Genomic DNA, 16621 nt, shown 5'->3' with positions numbered 1-16621 from the left:
TCACACTGACACCAATCCTCACACGGACACCAGTCTGCACACGGACACCAGTCCTCACACAGACACAAGGTCCTCACACGGACACCAGTCCTCACACAGTACACCTGTCATCACACGGACACCAGTCCTCACACAGTACACCAGTCCTCACACAGTACACCAGTCCTCACACGGACATCAGTCCTCACACAGTACATCAGTCCTCATACAGACATCAGTCCTCACACGGACACCAGTCCTCACACTGACACCAGTCCTCACACAGTACACCAGTCCTCACACAGACACCAGTCTTCCCACTGTACACCAGTCCTCACACAGTACACCAGTCCTCACGCAGTACACCAGTCCTTACACAGACACCAGTCCTCACACAGTACACCAGTCCTCACACAGTACACCAGTCCTTACACAGACACCAGTCCTCACACAGTACACCAGTCCTCACACGGACATCAGTCCTCACACAGTACATCAGTCCTCACACAGTACACCAGTCCTCACACAGACACCAGTCCTCACACGGACACCAGTCCTCACACGTACACCAGTCCTCACACAGTACACCAGTCCTCACACAGTACACCAGTCCTCACACAGTACACCAGTCCTCACACAGACACCAGTCCTCACACGGACACCAGTCCTCACACAGTACACCAGTCCTCACACAGTACACCAGTCCTCACACGGGACACCAGTCCTCAACAACGTACACCAGTCCTCTCACAGTAACCACCAGTCGTACACAGTACTCCAGTCCTCTCACTCAGGACACCAGTCCTCACACGGACTCCAGTCCTCACACAGTACACCAGTCCTCACACAGTACACCAGTCACTCTCACAGTACACCAAGTCCTCACGCAGGGGACACCAGTCCTCACTACATGTACACCTAGTCCCCTACACAGGACACCAGTCTCTCAACCAGTACTCCAAGTCCCTCACTACAGTACACCAGTCCTCACAGGACACCAAGTCCCTCACATCAGTACAACAGTCCTCACACAGACACCAGTCCTCACACAGTACAACCAGTCCCTCACACAGTACACCAGTCCTCACACAGAACACAGTCCTCACACTGTAACACCTAGCTCCTCACTCGGACACCAGTCCTCACACAGACATCAGTTCTCACACAGTACACCAGTCCTCACACAGACATTAGTTCTCACACAGTACACCAGTCCTCACACAGTACACCAGTCCTCACACAGTACACCAGTCCTCACACTGTACACCAGTCCTCACACGGACACCAGTCCTCACACGGACACCAGTCCTCACACGGACACCAGTCCTCACACAGTACACCAGTCCTCACACAGACACCAGTCCGCTCACGGACACCAGTCCTCACACGGACACCAGTCCTCACACAGACACCAGTCCTCACACAGACACCAGTCTTCACACAGTACACCAGTCCTCACACAGTACACCAGTCCTCACACAGTACACCAGTCCTCACACAGACATTAGTTCTCACACAGTACACCAGTCCTCACACAGTACACCAGTCCTCACACAGACACCAGTCCTCACACAGTACACCAGTCCTCACACGGACACCAGTCCTCACACAGTACACCAGTCCTCACACAGACACCAGTCCGCACACGGACACCAGTCCTCTCACGGACACCAGTCCTCACACAAACACCAGTCCGCACACGGACACCAGTCCTCACGCAGACACCAGTCCTCACACAGTACACCAGTCCTCACACAGACACCAGTCCTCACGCAGACACCAGTCCTCACAGAGTACACCAGTCCTCACACAGACACCAGTCCTCACACGGACACCAGTCCTCACGCAGACACCAGTCCTCACACAGTACACCAGTCCTCACGCAGACACCAGTCCTCACACGGACACCAGTCCTCACACAGACACCAGTCCTCACACAGACACCATTCCTCACACAGTACACCAGTCCTCACACGGACACCAGTCCTCACACGGACACCAGTCCTCATACGGACACCAGTCCTCACACAGTACACCAGTCCTCACACAGTACACCAGTCCTCACACAGTACACCAGTCCTCACACGGACACCAGTCCTCACACAGTACACCAGTCCTCACACAGACATCAGTCCTCACACAGTACACCAGTCCTCACACGGACACCAGTCCTCACACAGACACCAGTCCTCACACGGACACTAGTCCTCACACAGACACCAGTCCTCACACAGTACACCAGTCCTCACACGGACACTGGTCCTCACACAGACACCAGTCCTTACACAGACACCAGTCCTCACACAGACACCAGTCCTCACACAGTACATCAGTCCTCACACAGTACACCAGTCTGCACACAGTACACCAGTCTGCACACAGACACCAGTCCTCACACAGTATACCAGTTCTCACACAGCACACCAGTCTGCACACAGACACCAGTCCTCACACAGTACACCAGTCCTCACACAGTACACCAGTCCTCACACAGTATACCAGTTCTCACACAGTACTCCAGTCTGCACACAGACACCAGTCCTCACACAGTACACCAGTCCTTACACAGTACACCAGTCCTCACACAGACACCAGTCCTCACAGTACACCAGTCCTCACACAGTACACCAGTCTGCACACAGACACCAGTTCTCACACAGTATACCAGTTCTCACACAGCACACCAGTCCTCACACAGTACACCAGTCCTCACACAGACACCAGTCCTCACACAGTATACCACTTCTCACACAGTACACCAGTCCTCACACAGTACACCAGTCCTCACACAGTACACCAGTCTGCACACAGACACCAGTCCTCACACAGTACACCAGTCCTCACACAGTACACCAGTCCTCACACAGTACACCAGTCCTCACACAGTACACCAGTCTGCACACAGACACCAGTCCTCACACAGTACACCAGTCCTCACACAGTACACCAGTCCTCACACAGTACACCAGCCCTCACACAGTACACCAGTCCTCACACAGTACACCAGTCTGCACACAGACACCAGTCCTCACACAGTACACCAGTCCTCACACAGTACACCAGTCTGCACACAGACACCAGTCCTCATTTGGTGACCAAGTAGAGAGCGAAATTTTGATAACATTTCTCTTTCAGAAAACATTTAAATGATCAGACATTTTTTCCTCTAGTGGATGTCCCAGTCTTTTCCTCACGTCCTTAACTACATGAATTAATAATTTATTAATATTTTCCCTGGAGGTCCTAGTATTTTCACTTGGCCTTCCCTGGATATCCTAGTATTTTCCCTGACCTTCTCTGGATGTCCTAGCATTTTCCCCTGACCTTCCCTGGATATCCTAGTATTTTCCATGACCTTCTCTGGATGTCCTAGCATTTTCCCCTGACCTTCCCTGGATATCCTAGTATTTTCCATGACCTTCTCTGGATGTCCTAGCATTTTCCCCTGACCTTCCCTGGATATCCTAGTATTTTCCATGACCTCTGGATGTCCTAGCATTTTCCCCTGACCTTCCCTGGATATCCTAGTATTTTCCATGACCTCTGGATGTCCTAGCATTTTCCCCTGACCTTCTCTGGATATCCTAGTATTTTCCCTAACCTTCTCTGGATATTCTAGCATTTTCCCCTGACCTTCCCTGGATATCCTAGTATTTTCCCTGACCTCTGGATGTCCTAGCATTTTCCCCTGACCTTCCCTGGATATCCTAGTTTTTTCCATGACCTTCTCTGGATGTCCTAGCATTTTCCCCTGATCTTCCCTGGATATCCTAGTATTTTCCATGACCTTCTCTGGATGTCCTAGCATTTTCTCCTGACCTTCCCTGAATATCCTAGTATTTTCCCTGACCTTCTCTGGATGTCTTAGCATTTTCCCCTGTCCTTCTCTGGATATCCTAATATTTTCCCTGACCTTCTCTGGATGTCCTAGCATTTTCCCCTGACCTTCCCTGGATATCCTAGTATTTTCCCTGACCTTCTCTGGATGTCTTAGCATTTTCCCCTGACCTTCCCTAGATATCCCAGTATTTTCCCTGACCTACTCTGGATGTCCTAGCATTTTCCCCTGACCTTCCCTGGATATCCTAGTATTTTCCCTGACCTCTGGATGTCCTAGCATTTTCCACTGACCTTCCCTGGATATCCTAGTATTTTCCATGACCTTCTCTGGATGTCCTAGCATTTTCCCCAGACCTTCCCTGGATATCCTAATATTTTTCCCTGACCTCTCTGGATGTCCTAGCATTTTCCCCTGACCTTCCCTGGATATCCCTAGTATTTTCCCGGACCTCTGGATGTCCTAGCATTTTGTCCTCCTGACCTTCCCTGGATATCCTAGTATTTTCCCTGACTCTGGAGTCCTAGCATTTCCCCTGACCTTCCCTGGAATTCCTAGTATTTTCCTGACCTCTCTGGATGTCCCTAGCATTTTCCCCTGACCTTCCCCTGGATATCCAGTATTTTCCCTGACCTCTGGATTTTAGAATTTTCCCTGACCTCCCTGATATCCTAGAATTTTCCCTGACCTTCCCTGGATATCCTAGCATTTTCCCTGACCTTCTCTGGATATCCTAGTATTTTCCTTGACCTCTGGATGTCCTAGCATTTTCCCCTGACCTTCCCTGGATATCCTAGTATTTTCCCTGACCTCTGGATGTCCTAGCATTTTCCCGACCTTCCTCTGGATATCCTAGGATTTCCCTGACCTTCTCTGGATGTCCTAGCATTTTCCCCTGACCTTCCCTGGATATCCTAGTATTTTCCCTGACCTTCTCTGGATGTCCTAGCATTTTCCCCTGACCTTCCCTGGATATCCTAGTATTTTCCCTGACCTCTGGATGTCCTAGCATTTTCCCCTGACCTTCCCTGGATATCCTAGTATTTCCCTGACCTTCTGGATGTCCTAGCATTTCCCCTGACCTTCCCTGGATATCCTATATTTCCCTGACCTCTGGATGTCCTAGCATTTTCCCCTGACCTTCCCTGGATATCCTAGTATTTTCCCTGACCTCTGGATGCCCTAGCATTTTCCCCTGACCTTCTCTGGACATCCTAGTATTTTCCCTGACCTTCTCTGGATGTCCTAGCATTTTCCCCTGACCTTCCCTGGATATCCAGTATTTTCCCTGACCTCTGGATGTCCTAGAATTTTCCCCTGACCTTCCCTAGATATCCTAGTATTTTCCCTGACCTTCTCTGGATGTCCTAGCATTTTCCCCTGACCTTCCCTGGATATCGTAGAATTTTCCATGACCTTCTCTGGATGTCCTAGCATTTTTCCTGACCTTCTCTGGATATCCTAGTATTTTCCCTGACCTCTGAATGTCCTAGCATTTTCCCCTGACCTTCCCTGGATATCCTAGTATTTTCCCTGACCTCCGGATGTCCTAGCATTTTCCCCTGACCTTCCCTGGATATTCTAGTATTCTCCCTGACCTTCTCTGGATGTCCTAGCATTTTCCCCTGATCTTCTCTGGATATCCTAGTATTTTCCCTGACCTTCTCTGGATGTCCTAGCATTTTCCCCTGACCTTCCCTAGATATCCTAGTATTTTCCCTGACCTTCTCTGGATGTCCTAGCATTTTCCCCTGACCTTCCCTGGATATTCTAGTATTTTCCCTGACCTCTGGATGTCCTAGCATTTTCCCCTGACCTTCCCTGGATATCCTAGTATTCTCCCTGACCTTCTCTGGATGTCCTAGCATTTTCCCCTGACCTTCCCTGGATATCCTAATATTTTCCCTGACCTCTGGATGTCCTAGCATTTTCCCCTGACCTTCCCTGGATATCCTAGTATTCTCCCTGACCTTCTCTGGATGTCCTAGCATTTTCCCCTGACCTTCTCTGGATGTCCTAGCATTTTCCCCTGACCTTCCCTGGATATCCTAGTATTTTCCCTGACCTTCTCTGGATGTCCTAGCATTTTCCCCTGACCTTCCCTGGATAACCTAGTATTTTCCCTGACCTTCTCTGGATGTCCTAGCATTTTCCCCTGACCTTCCCTGGACGACCTTGGACTATATGTTGAGATCATTACACAATGATGAAGCAGATCCTGAATGTGAAAGAAAACTAATCTATTGAAAATAATGTTTCCCTCTCTCTCTCTCTCTCTCTCTCTCTCTCTCTCTCTCTCTCTCTCTCTCTCTCTCTCTCTCTCTCTCTCTCTCTCTCTCTCTTTTTCTCTCTCTATGACATAAACCTTTAGAAACCTTCCAAAGATCAGTGTTGTGTTCCCTCACACCGTTCGTATCATGGTTGTCATCAGCCCACGTAGATGACTCACTCCATATATGTGTTGTCATCTTGTGCATCATGATGGTGTGTTGTTCTCTCCCTGCCAGACTGGGTTTACACGGTGTGGACCTCAGCAGCCAGCCAGACCAAGGTGTTGCACCACCTCCATGTAAGCGAGTTACACGTTAGTGTCCTCACTTCTTTGTTCCTCTACTGTATTTCACTGCCGACTGCGGCATGGTTAAGCCACGGGTCGTAGGTACGTAGCAGCGCGTGCCTTGTTAAGCCACGGGTCGTAGATACGTAGCAGTGCGTGCCTTGTTAAGCCACGGGTCGTAGATACGTAGCAGTGCGTGCCTTGTTAAGCCACGGGTCGTAGATACGTAGCAGTGCGTGCCTTGTTAAGCCATGGGTCGTAGATACGTAGCAGCGCGTGCCTTGTTAAGCCAGATGTGCTGCGCTATAACTAGGTCGCGTCGAGAATTAGAGAAACTATGGCCTCAGTTGCATACATGTTGGTCCTACCTGTCACGTATTATGTACCCGTGTGGGTCCTACCTGTCACGTATTATGTACCCGTGTGGGTCCTACCTCTCTGTCACGTATTATGTACCCGTGTGGGTCCTACCTGTCACGTATTATGTACCCGTGTGGGTCCTACCTCTCTGTCACGTATTATGTATCCGTGTTGGTCCTACCTGTCACGTATTATGTACCCGTGTGGGTCCTACATCTCTGTCACGTATTATGTATCCGTGTGGGTCCTACCTGTCACGTATTATGTATCCGTGTTGGTCCTACCTGTCTGTCACGTATTATGTATCCGTGTGGGTCCTACCTGTCACGTATTATGTACCCGTGTGGGTCCTACCTGTCACGTATTATGTATCCGTGTTGGTCCTACCTGTCTGTCACGTATTATGTACCCGTGTGGGTCCTACCTGTCACGTATTATGTACCCGTGTGGGTCCTACCTGTCACGTATTATGTATCCGTGTTGGTCCTACCTCTCTGTCACGTATTATGTACCCGTGTGGGTCCTACCTGTCACGTATTATGTACCCGTGTGGGTCCTACCTGTCACGTATTATGTATCCGTGTTGGTCCTACCTGTCACGTATTATGTATCCGTGTTGGTCCTACCTGTCTGTCACGTATTATGTATCCGTGTTGGTCCTACCTGTCACGTATTATGTATCCGTGTTGGTCTTACCTGTCACGTATTATGTATTCGTGTTGGTCCTACCTGTCACGTATTATGTATCCGTGTTGGTCCTACCTCTCTGTTACGTATTATGTATCCGTGTTGGTCCTACCTGTCTGTCACGTATTACGTATCCGTGTGAGTCCTACCTGTCACGTATTATGTATCCATGTTGGTCCTACCTGTCTGTCACGTATTATGTATCCGTGTTGGTCCTACCTGTCACGTATTATGTATCCGTGTTGGTCCTACCTGTCTGTCACGTATTATGTATCCGTGTGGGTCCTACCTGTCACGTATTATGTATCCGTGTGGGTCCTACCCGTCACGTATTATGTATCCGTGTTGGTCCTACCTGTCACGTATTATGTATCCGTGTGGGTCCTACCTGTCATGTATTATGTATCCGTGTGGGTCCTACCTGTCACGTATTATGTATCCGTGTGGGTCCTACCTCTCTGTCACGTAATATGTATCCGTGTGGATCCTACCTCTCACATATTATGTATCCGTGTTGGTCCTACCTGTCACGTATTATGTATCCGTGTTGGTCCTACCTGTCACGTATTACGTATCCGTGTTGGTCCTACCTGTCACGTATTATGTATCTGTGTGGGTCCTACCTGTCACGTATTATGTATCCGTGTTGGTCCTACCTGTCACGTATTATGTATCCGTGTGGGTCCTACCTGTCACGTATTATGTATCCGTGTTGGTCCTACCTGTCACGTATTATGTATCCGTGTGGGTCCTACCTGTCACGTATTATGTATCCGTGTTGGTCCTACCTGTCACGTATTATGTATCCGTGTTGGTCCTACCTGTCACGTATTACGTATCCGTGTTGGTCCTACCTGTCACGTATTATGTATCTGTGTGGGTCCTACCTGTCACGTATTATGTATCCGTGTTGGTCCTACCTGTCACGTATTACGTATCCGTGTGAGTCCTACCTGTCACGTATTATGTATCCGTGTGGGTCCTACCTCTCTGTCACGTATTATGTATCCGTGTTGGTCCTACCTGTCACGTATTATGTATCCGTGTGGGTCCTACCTGTCACGTATTACGTATCCGTGTTGGTCCTACCTGTCACGTATTACGTATCCGTGTGAGTCCTACCTGTCACGTATTATGTATCCGTGTTGGTCCTACCTGTCACGTATTATGTATTGAAAACTGCAGCCCACCTTCCATACTCAAGCTTCATGTACTATTGAATGGGCGTCATTGACCACTTCATATGCCATATTTTCTGCCCATTGACACAACGTCCCTCCCCATATACCACATCAGTCCAGATCATCCTGTCTTTTAAAACTGATACTAACGACAGTGGCATGATTAAGGTTGATGCTGATGTGTTGCGTGGCCACATATACTGCCCCTCCAGCCTGAACACAGCACATGTACCAACACTGACAGTGTTTCTGTACTGTTGCTGGCCATGTGAGATACTGTCATAAACCAGACCCACCCATGATCTGGTGGGTGCTCTAACTACACTGTCATCAACCAGATCCACCCATGATCTGGTGGGTGCTCTAACTACACTGTCATCAACCAGATCCACCCATGATCTGGTGGGTGCTCTAACTACACTGTCATCAACCAGACCCACCCATGATCTGGTGGGTGCTCTAACTACACTGTCATCAACCAGACCCACCCATGATCTGGTGGGTGCTCTAACTACACTGTCATCAACCAGACCCACCCATGATCTGGTAGGTGCTCTAACTACACTGTCATCAACCAGACCCACCCATGATCTGGTGGGTGCTCTAACTACACTGTCATCAACCAGACCCACCCATGATCTGGTGGGTGCTCTAACTACACTGTCATCAACCAGACCCACCCATGATCTGGTGGGTGCTCTAACTACACTGTCATCAACCAGATCCACCCATGATCTGGTGGGTGCTATAACCACACTGTCATCAACCAGACCCACCCATGATCTGGTGGGTGCTCTAACTACACTGTCATCAACCAGACCCACCCATGATCTGGTGGGTGCTCTAACTACACTGTCATCAACCAGACCCACCCATGATCTGGTGGGTGCTCTAACTACACTGTCATCAACCAGACCCACCCATGATCTGGTAGGTGCTCTAACTACACTGTCATCAACCAGACCCACCCATGATCTGGTAGGTGCTCTAACTACACTGTCATCAACCAGACCCACCCATGATCTGGTGGGTGCTCTAACTACACTGTCATCAACCAGACCCACCCATGATCTGGTGGGTGCTCTAACTACACTGTCATCAACGAGACCCACCCATGATCTGGTGGGTGCTATAACCACACTGTCGTCGACCAGATCCACCCAGTTCACCTGGCAGATGCCAGAATAAGTATAACAATATCAGTATTTGTTGCTGGACCACAACAACCTGACATCAGGTAAGGAAGACTGCAGAACAGAAATGTTTTCTGTGATGAATATCTGTTCCGTAAACCTGACGCAGATAATGATTATCCTTGAGATGTTACATTTAGAGCAACGTTACATTATGGAGGACGAGAGATACTGTTGCCTCTTCAGAGAGAATATGGTGCTTGGATCATGCGAATTTTTCAGAGGAGTGACGCAAATCTTTAGCCCCGCCAGCTTGAAAATATGGGAAACATGGAATAGGAACCAGTGGTAAGATGGGCTCGGGTGTGGACGCTGTGCGTGCCTGGGCATGGATCAGTGTGGTCACCAGAGCCGCCAAGTGTGACGGTAGAGAGGAGCGTGTAAGGTAGTAGTGAGGCTGCTGCCCAGTCACCCAGTCTAAATAACCTGGCGGCCAGACTCACGCTGGACCATCAAAATAAACAGACAGACGCACCCGCCTCTGCACGTTCATGGTGACCATGGTGAACCTATGGTAGTGTGTACAGTTATGTACACCCAGGCTGCTGTGCACATATGTACAGTTATGTACACCCAGGCTGCTGTGCACATATGCACAGTTGTAACCCAGGCTGCTGTGTACATGTGTACAGTTATGTACACCCAGGCTGCTCTGCACATATGTACAGTTGTACACCCAGGCTGCTGTGTACATGTGTACAGTTATGTACACCCAGGCTGCTGTGCACATATGTACAGTTATGTACACCCAGGCTGCTGTGCACATATGCACAGTTGTAACCCAGGCTGCTGTGTACATGTGTACAGTTATGTACACCCAGGCTGCTCTGCACATATGTACAGTTGTACACCCAGGCTGCTGTGTACATGTGTACAGTTATGTACACCCAGGCTGCTGTGCACATATGTACAGTCATGTACACCCAGGCTGCTGTGTACATGTGTACAGTTATGTACACCAAGGCTGCTCTGCACATATGTACAGTTACGTACACCCAGGCTGCTGTGTACATGTGTACAGTTATGTACACCCAGGCTGCTCTGCACATATGTACAGTCATGTACACCCAGGCCGCTGTGTACATGTGTACAGTTATGTACACCCAGGCTGCTCTGCACATATGTACAGTTATATACACCCAGGCTGCTGTGTACATATGCACAGTTATGTACACCCAGGCTGCTGTGTACTTGTGTACAGTTACGTACACCCAGGCTACTGTGCACATATGTACAGTTACGTTCACCCAGGCTGCTGTGCACATATGTACAGTTATGTACACCCAGGCTGCTGTGCTTTAATGTACAGTTATGTACACCCAGGCTGCTGAGCACATATGTACAGTTATGTACACCCAGGCTGCTGTGCTTTTATGTATAGTTACGTACACCCAGGCTGCTGAGCACATATGTACAGTTACGTACACCCAGGCTGCTGTGCTTTTATGTACAGTTACGTACACCAAGGCTGCTGTGCTTTTATGTACAGTTACGTACACCCAGGCTGCTGAGCACATATGTACAGTTACGTACACCCAGGCTGCTGTGCACATATGTACAGTTATGTACACCCAGGCTACTGTGCACATATGTACAGTTTTGTACTCCCAGGCTGCTGTGCACATATGTACAGTTATGTACACCCAGGCTGCTTTGCACATGTATACAGTTATGTACACCTAGGCTGCTGTGCACATATGTACAGTTTTGTACTCCCACGCTGCTGTACACATATGTACATTTACGTACACCCAGGCTGCTGTGCACATATGTACAGTTATGTACACCCAGGCTGCTGTGCACATATGTACAGTTACGTAACCCAGGCTGCTGTGCACATATGTACAGTTATGTACACCCAGGCTGCTGGGCACATATGTACAGTTACGTACACCCCGGCTGCTGTACACATATGTACAGTTATGTACACCCAGGCTGCTGTGCACATATGTACAGTTATATACGCCCAGGCTGCTTTGTGCATGTGTACAGTTACACCCAGGCTGCTGTGCACATATGCGCAGTTATGTACACCCAGGCTGTTGTGCACATATGTACAGTTACGTACACCCAGGCTGCTGTGTACATGTGTACAGTTATATACATCCAGGCTGCTGTGCACATGTGTACAGTTATGTACACCCAGGCTGCTGTGCACATATGTACAGTCATGTACACCCAGGCTGCTGTGTACATGTGTACAGTTACACCCAGGCTGCTGTGCACATATTTACAGTTACGTACACCTAGGCTCCTGTGTACATTTGTACTGTTACGTACACCCAGGCTGCTGTGCACATGTGTACAGTTATGTACACCCAGGCTGCTGTGCACATATGTACAGTTGTACACCCAGGCTGCTGTGTACATGTGTACAGTTATGTACACCCAGGCTGCTGTGCACATGTGTACAGTTATGTACACCCACGCTGCTGTGTTCATGTGTACAGTTATGTACACCCAGGCTGCTGTGCACGTATGTACAGTTATGTACGCCCAGGCTGCTGTGCACATATGTACAGTTACGTACACCCAGGCTGCTGTGCACATATGTACAGTTATGTACACCCACGCTGCTGTGCACATATGTACAGTTACGTACACCCAGGCTGCTGTACACATATGTAAAGTTATGTACGCCCAGGCTGCTGTGCACATATTTACAGTTACGTACACCTAGGCTGCTGTGTACATTTGTACAGTTACGTACACCCAGGCTGCTGTGCACATGTGTACAGTTACTTACACCCAGGCTGCTGTGCACATATATACAGTTACGTACACCTAGGCTGCTGTGTACATTTATACAGTTACGTACACCCAGGCTGCTGTGCACATGTGTACAGTTATGCACACCCAGGCTGCTGTGCACATATGTACAGTTGTACACCCAGGCTGCTGTGTACATGTGTACAGTTATGTACACCCAGGCTGCTGTGCACATGTGTACAGTTATGTACACCCACGCTGCTGTGTTCATGTGTACAGTTATGTACACCCAGGCTGCTGTGCACGTATGTACAGTTATGTACGCCCAGGCTGCTGTGCACATATGTACAGTTACGTACACCCAGCTGCTGTGCACATGTACAGTTATGTACACCCACGCTGCTGTGCACATATGTACAGTTACATACACCCAGGCTGCTGTACACATATGTAAAGTTATGTATGCCCAGGCTGCTGTGTACATGTGTACAGTTATGTACACCCAGGCTGCTGTGTACTTGTGTACAGTTACGTACACCCAGGCTGTACACATATGTAAAGCTATGTACGCCCAGGCTGCTGTGTACATGTGTACAGTTACTTACACCCAGGCTGCTGTGCACATATGTACAGTTACGTACACCCAGGCTACTGTGTACATTTATACAGTTATGTACACCCAGGCTGCTGTGTGCATGTATACAGTTACATACACCCAGGCTGCTGTGCACATGTGTACAGTTATATACATCCAGGCTGCTGTGTACATGTGTACAGTTACGTACACCCAGGATGCTGTGCACATACGTACAGTTGTACACCCAGGCTGCTGTGTACATGTGTACAGTTACATACACCCAGGCTGCTGTGTACATGTGTACAGTTACATACACCCAGGCTGCTGTGTACATGTGTACAGTTATGTACACCCAGACTGCTGTGTACATGTGTACAGTTACATACACCCAGGCTGCTATGTACATGTGTACAGTTATGTATATCCAGGCTGCTGTGCACATATGTACAGTTGTACACCCAGGCTGCTGTGTACATGTGTACAGTTATGTACACCTAGGCTTCTATGTACATGTGTACAGTTACATACACCCAGGCTGCTGTGCACATGTGTACAGTTACGTACACCCAGGCTGCTGTGCACATATGTACAGTTATGTACGGTCAGACTCACTAGAGCCAGACGATATATGAGGCAAGATAACTTGTGAACAGAAGCAGACGATATTTGTAGCATTGGGAACAGAGGCCTGAGCCAGGAATATCCTCACTTGGCCCCATTCTCTGTTCCTTCTTTTGAAAAATTAAAAACGGGAGCGTCTGGGATAGACATTGGAAAGTTCTGTGGGGCCTGGATGTGGAAAGGGAGAAGTGGTTTTGGTGCATTACACATGACAGCTAGAGACTGAGTGTGAACAAATGTGGCCTTTTTTTTTTCTTTGTTCCTTGCGCTGCCTCGCTGGAAGGGATGCTACTTCGTGTGTGGCGGGGTGGCGACAGGAATGGACGAAGGCAGCAAGTATGGATAATTACATGTGTATATATGCATATGTCTGTGTATGTATATGTATGTATACGTTGAAATGTATATGTGCGTGTGTGGGCATTTATATATATACATGTATATGTGGGTGGGTTGGGCCATTCCTCGCCTGTTTACTTGCACTACCTCGCTAATTCGGGAGACAGTAGTTAAATATGATAAAAAAAATAAATGTATATATATTTTTTTCATACATATGTGCCATTTTCCGCGTTAGCAAAGTAGCATTAAGAACAGAGGACTGAGCCTTAGAGGGAATATTATATTCTCACTTGGCCCCCTTCACTGTTCCTTCTTTTGGAAAATTAAAAATGGGAGTGTAGGATTTCCAGCCCCCCACTCCCTCCCATTTTATTCCCCTTCTATGACACGCAGGGAATACGTGGAAAGTATTCTTTCTCCCCTATCCCCAGGGATAATGTAAAGGGAGTTAGGGAAGGAATGGGATGTATTTGAGGAAGCAGTGATGGCTTGCGCTTTTTAAAAGATGGTTGTGGCATGAGAAGCGTGGGAGGTGGGCAGATTAGTAAGGGTAGTGAGTGGTGGGATGAAGAAGTAAGATTATTAGTGAAAGAGAAGAGAGAGGCATTTGGACGAGTTTTGCTGGGAAAGAGTCCAAATGACTTTGAGATGTATAAAAGATTGAGGCAGGAGGTCAAGTGAAAGGTGCAAGAGGTGAAAAAGAGGGCAAATTGGAGTTGGGGTGAGAGAGTATCATCGAATTTAGGAAGAATAAAAAGATGTTTCGGGAGGAGGTAAATAAAGTGCATAAGACAAGAGAACAAATGGGAACATCGTTAAGGGGGCTAATTGGGAGGTGATAACAAGTAGTGATGATATGAGGAGATGGAGTGAGTATTTTCAAGGTTTGTTGAATGTGTTAGATGATAGAGTGGCAGATGTAAGGTGTGTTGGTCGAGGTGGTGTGCGAAGTGAGAGGGTTAGGGAGAATGATTTGGTAAACAGAGAAGAGGTAGTAAAAGCTTTGCAGAAGATGAAAGCTGGCAAGGCAGCAGGTTTGGATGGTATTGCACTGGAATTTATTAAAAAAGGGGTGACTGTGTTATTGATTGATTGGTGAGAATATTCAGTGTATGTATTGTTCACGGTGACGTGCCTGAGGATTGGCGGAATGTATGCATAGTGCCATTGTATAAAGGCAAAGGGGATAAAGGTGAGTGCTCAAATTACAGAGGTATAAGTTTGTTGAGTATTCCTGGGAAATTATGTGGGAGGGTATTGATTGAGAGGGTCAATGCATGTACAAAACATCAGATTGGGGAAGAGCCGTGTGGTTTCAGAAGTGGTAGAGGATGTGGAGATCAGGTGTTTGGTTTGAAGAAAGTATGTGAGAAATACTAAGAAAACAAGTGAATATGCATGTAGCATTTATGGCTGTAGAGAAGGCATATGATAGAGTTGATAGAGATGCTCTGTGGAAGGTATTAAGAGTATATGGTGAGGGAGGTAAGTTGCTAGAAGCATGAAAATTTTTATCGACAATGTAAGGCATGTGTACGAGTAGGAGGAGAGGAAAGTGATTGGTTTCCAGTGAATGTCGGTTTGCGGCAGGGGTGCCTGATGTGTCCATATATATATATATATATATATATATATATATATATATATATATATATATATATATATATATATATTTTTTTTTTTTTTTCAAACTATTCGCCATTTCCCGCGTTAGCGAGGTAGTGTTAAGAACTGAGGACTGGGCCATTGAGGGAATATCCTCACCTGGCCCCCTTCTCTGTTCCTTCTTTTGGAAAATTAAAAAAAATTGAGAGGGGAGGATTTCCAGCCCCCCCGCTCCCTCCCTTTTTAGTCGCCTTCTACGACACGCAGAGAATACGTGGGAAGTATTCTTTCTCCCCTATCCCCAGGGAATATATATATATATATATATATATATATATATATATATATATATATATATATATATATATATATATATATATATATATTTATTTATTTATATATTTATATATTTTATTTATTTTATTTATTATACTTTGTCGCTGTCTCCCGCGTTTGCGAGGTAGCACAAGGAAACAGACGAAAGAAATGGCCCAACCCCCCCCCCATAAACATATATATACATACGTCCACACACGCAAATATACATACCTACACAGCTTTCCATGGTTTACCCCAGACGCTTCACATGTCTTGATTCAATCCACTGACAGCATGTCAACCCCGGTATACCACATCACTCCAATTCACTCTATTCCTTGCCCTCCTTTCACCCTCCTGCATGTTCAGGCCCTGATCACACAAAATCTTTTTCACTCCATCTTTCCACCTCCAATTTGGTCTCCCTCTTCTCCTCGTTCCCTCCACCTCCGACACATATATCCTCTTGGTCAATCTTTCCTCACTCATTCTCTCCATGTGACCAAACCATTTCAAAACACCCTCCTCTGCTCTCTCAACCACGCTCTTTTTATTTCCACACATCTCTCTTACCCTTATGTTACTTACTCGATCAAACCACCTCACACCATATATATATATATTTTTTTTTTTTCAAACTATTCGCCATTTCCC

At 47.4% G+C, this 16621-nt stretch overlaps 1 protein-coding gene across 6 annotated transcripts in view; it reads left to right on the top strand.

Annotated features, from left to right (window-relative positions):
- LOC139750366 (membrane progestin receptor gamma-like) overlaps positions 1-16621 on the top strand; it is a 210188-nt gene that overhangs the window by 168704 nt on the left and 24863 nt on the right. For 2 of the 6 annotated variants that reach the window (XM_071665083.1, XM_071665084.1), the window contains exon 2: positions 6325-6386. The exons of 2 other annotated variants lie outside the window; for them this stretch is intronic. The gene's annotated coding sequence lies outside the window, so the exon portion shown is untranslated. Of the gene's footprint in view, positions 1-6324; positions 6402-16621 lie in introns of all 6 variants that reach the window. 2 more of the 6 variants (XM_071665081.1, XM_071665082.1) reach the window with 1 other exon arrangement.

The sequence above is a fragment of the Panulirus ornatus genome, chromosome 9, assembly GCF_036320965.1.
Source record: "Panulirus ornatus isolate Po-2019 chromosome 9, ASM3632096v1, whole genome shotgun sequence".
Taxonomy (NCBI): domain Eukaryota; kingdom Metazoa; phylum Arthropoda; class Malacostraca; order Decapoda; family Palinuridae; genus Panulirus; species Panulirus ornatus.
This window is presented reverse-complemented; position numbering and strand designations above follow the sequence as displayed.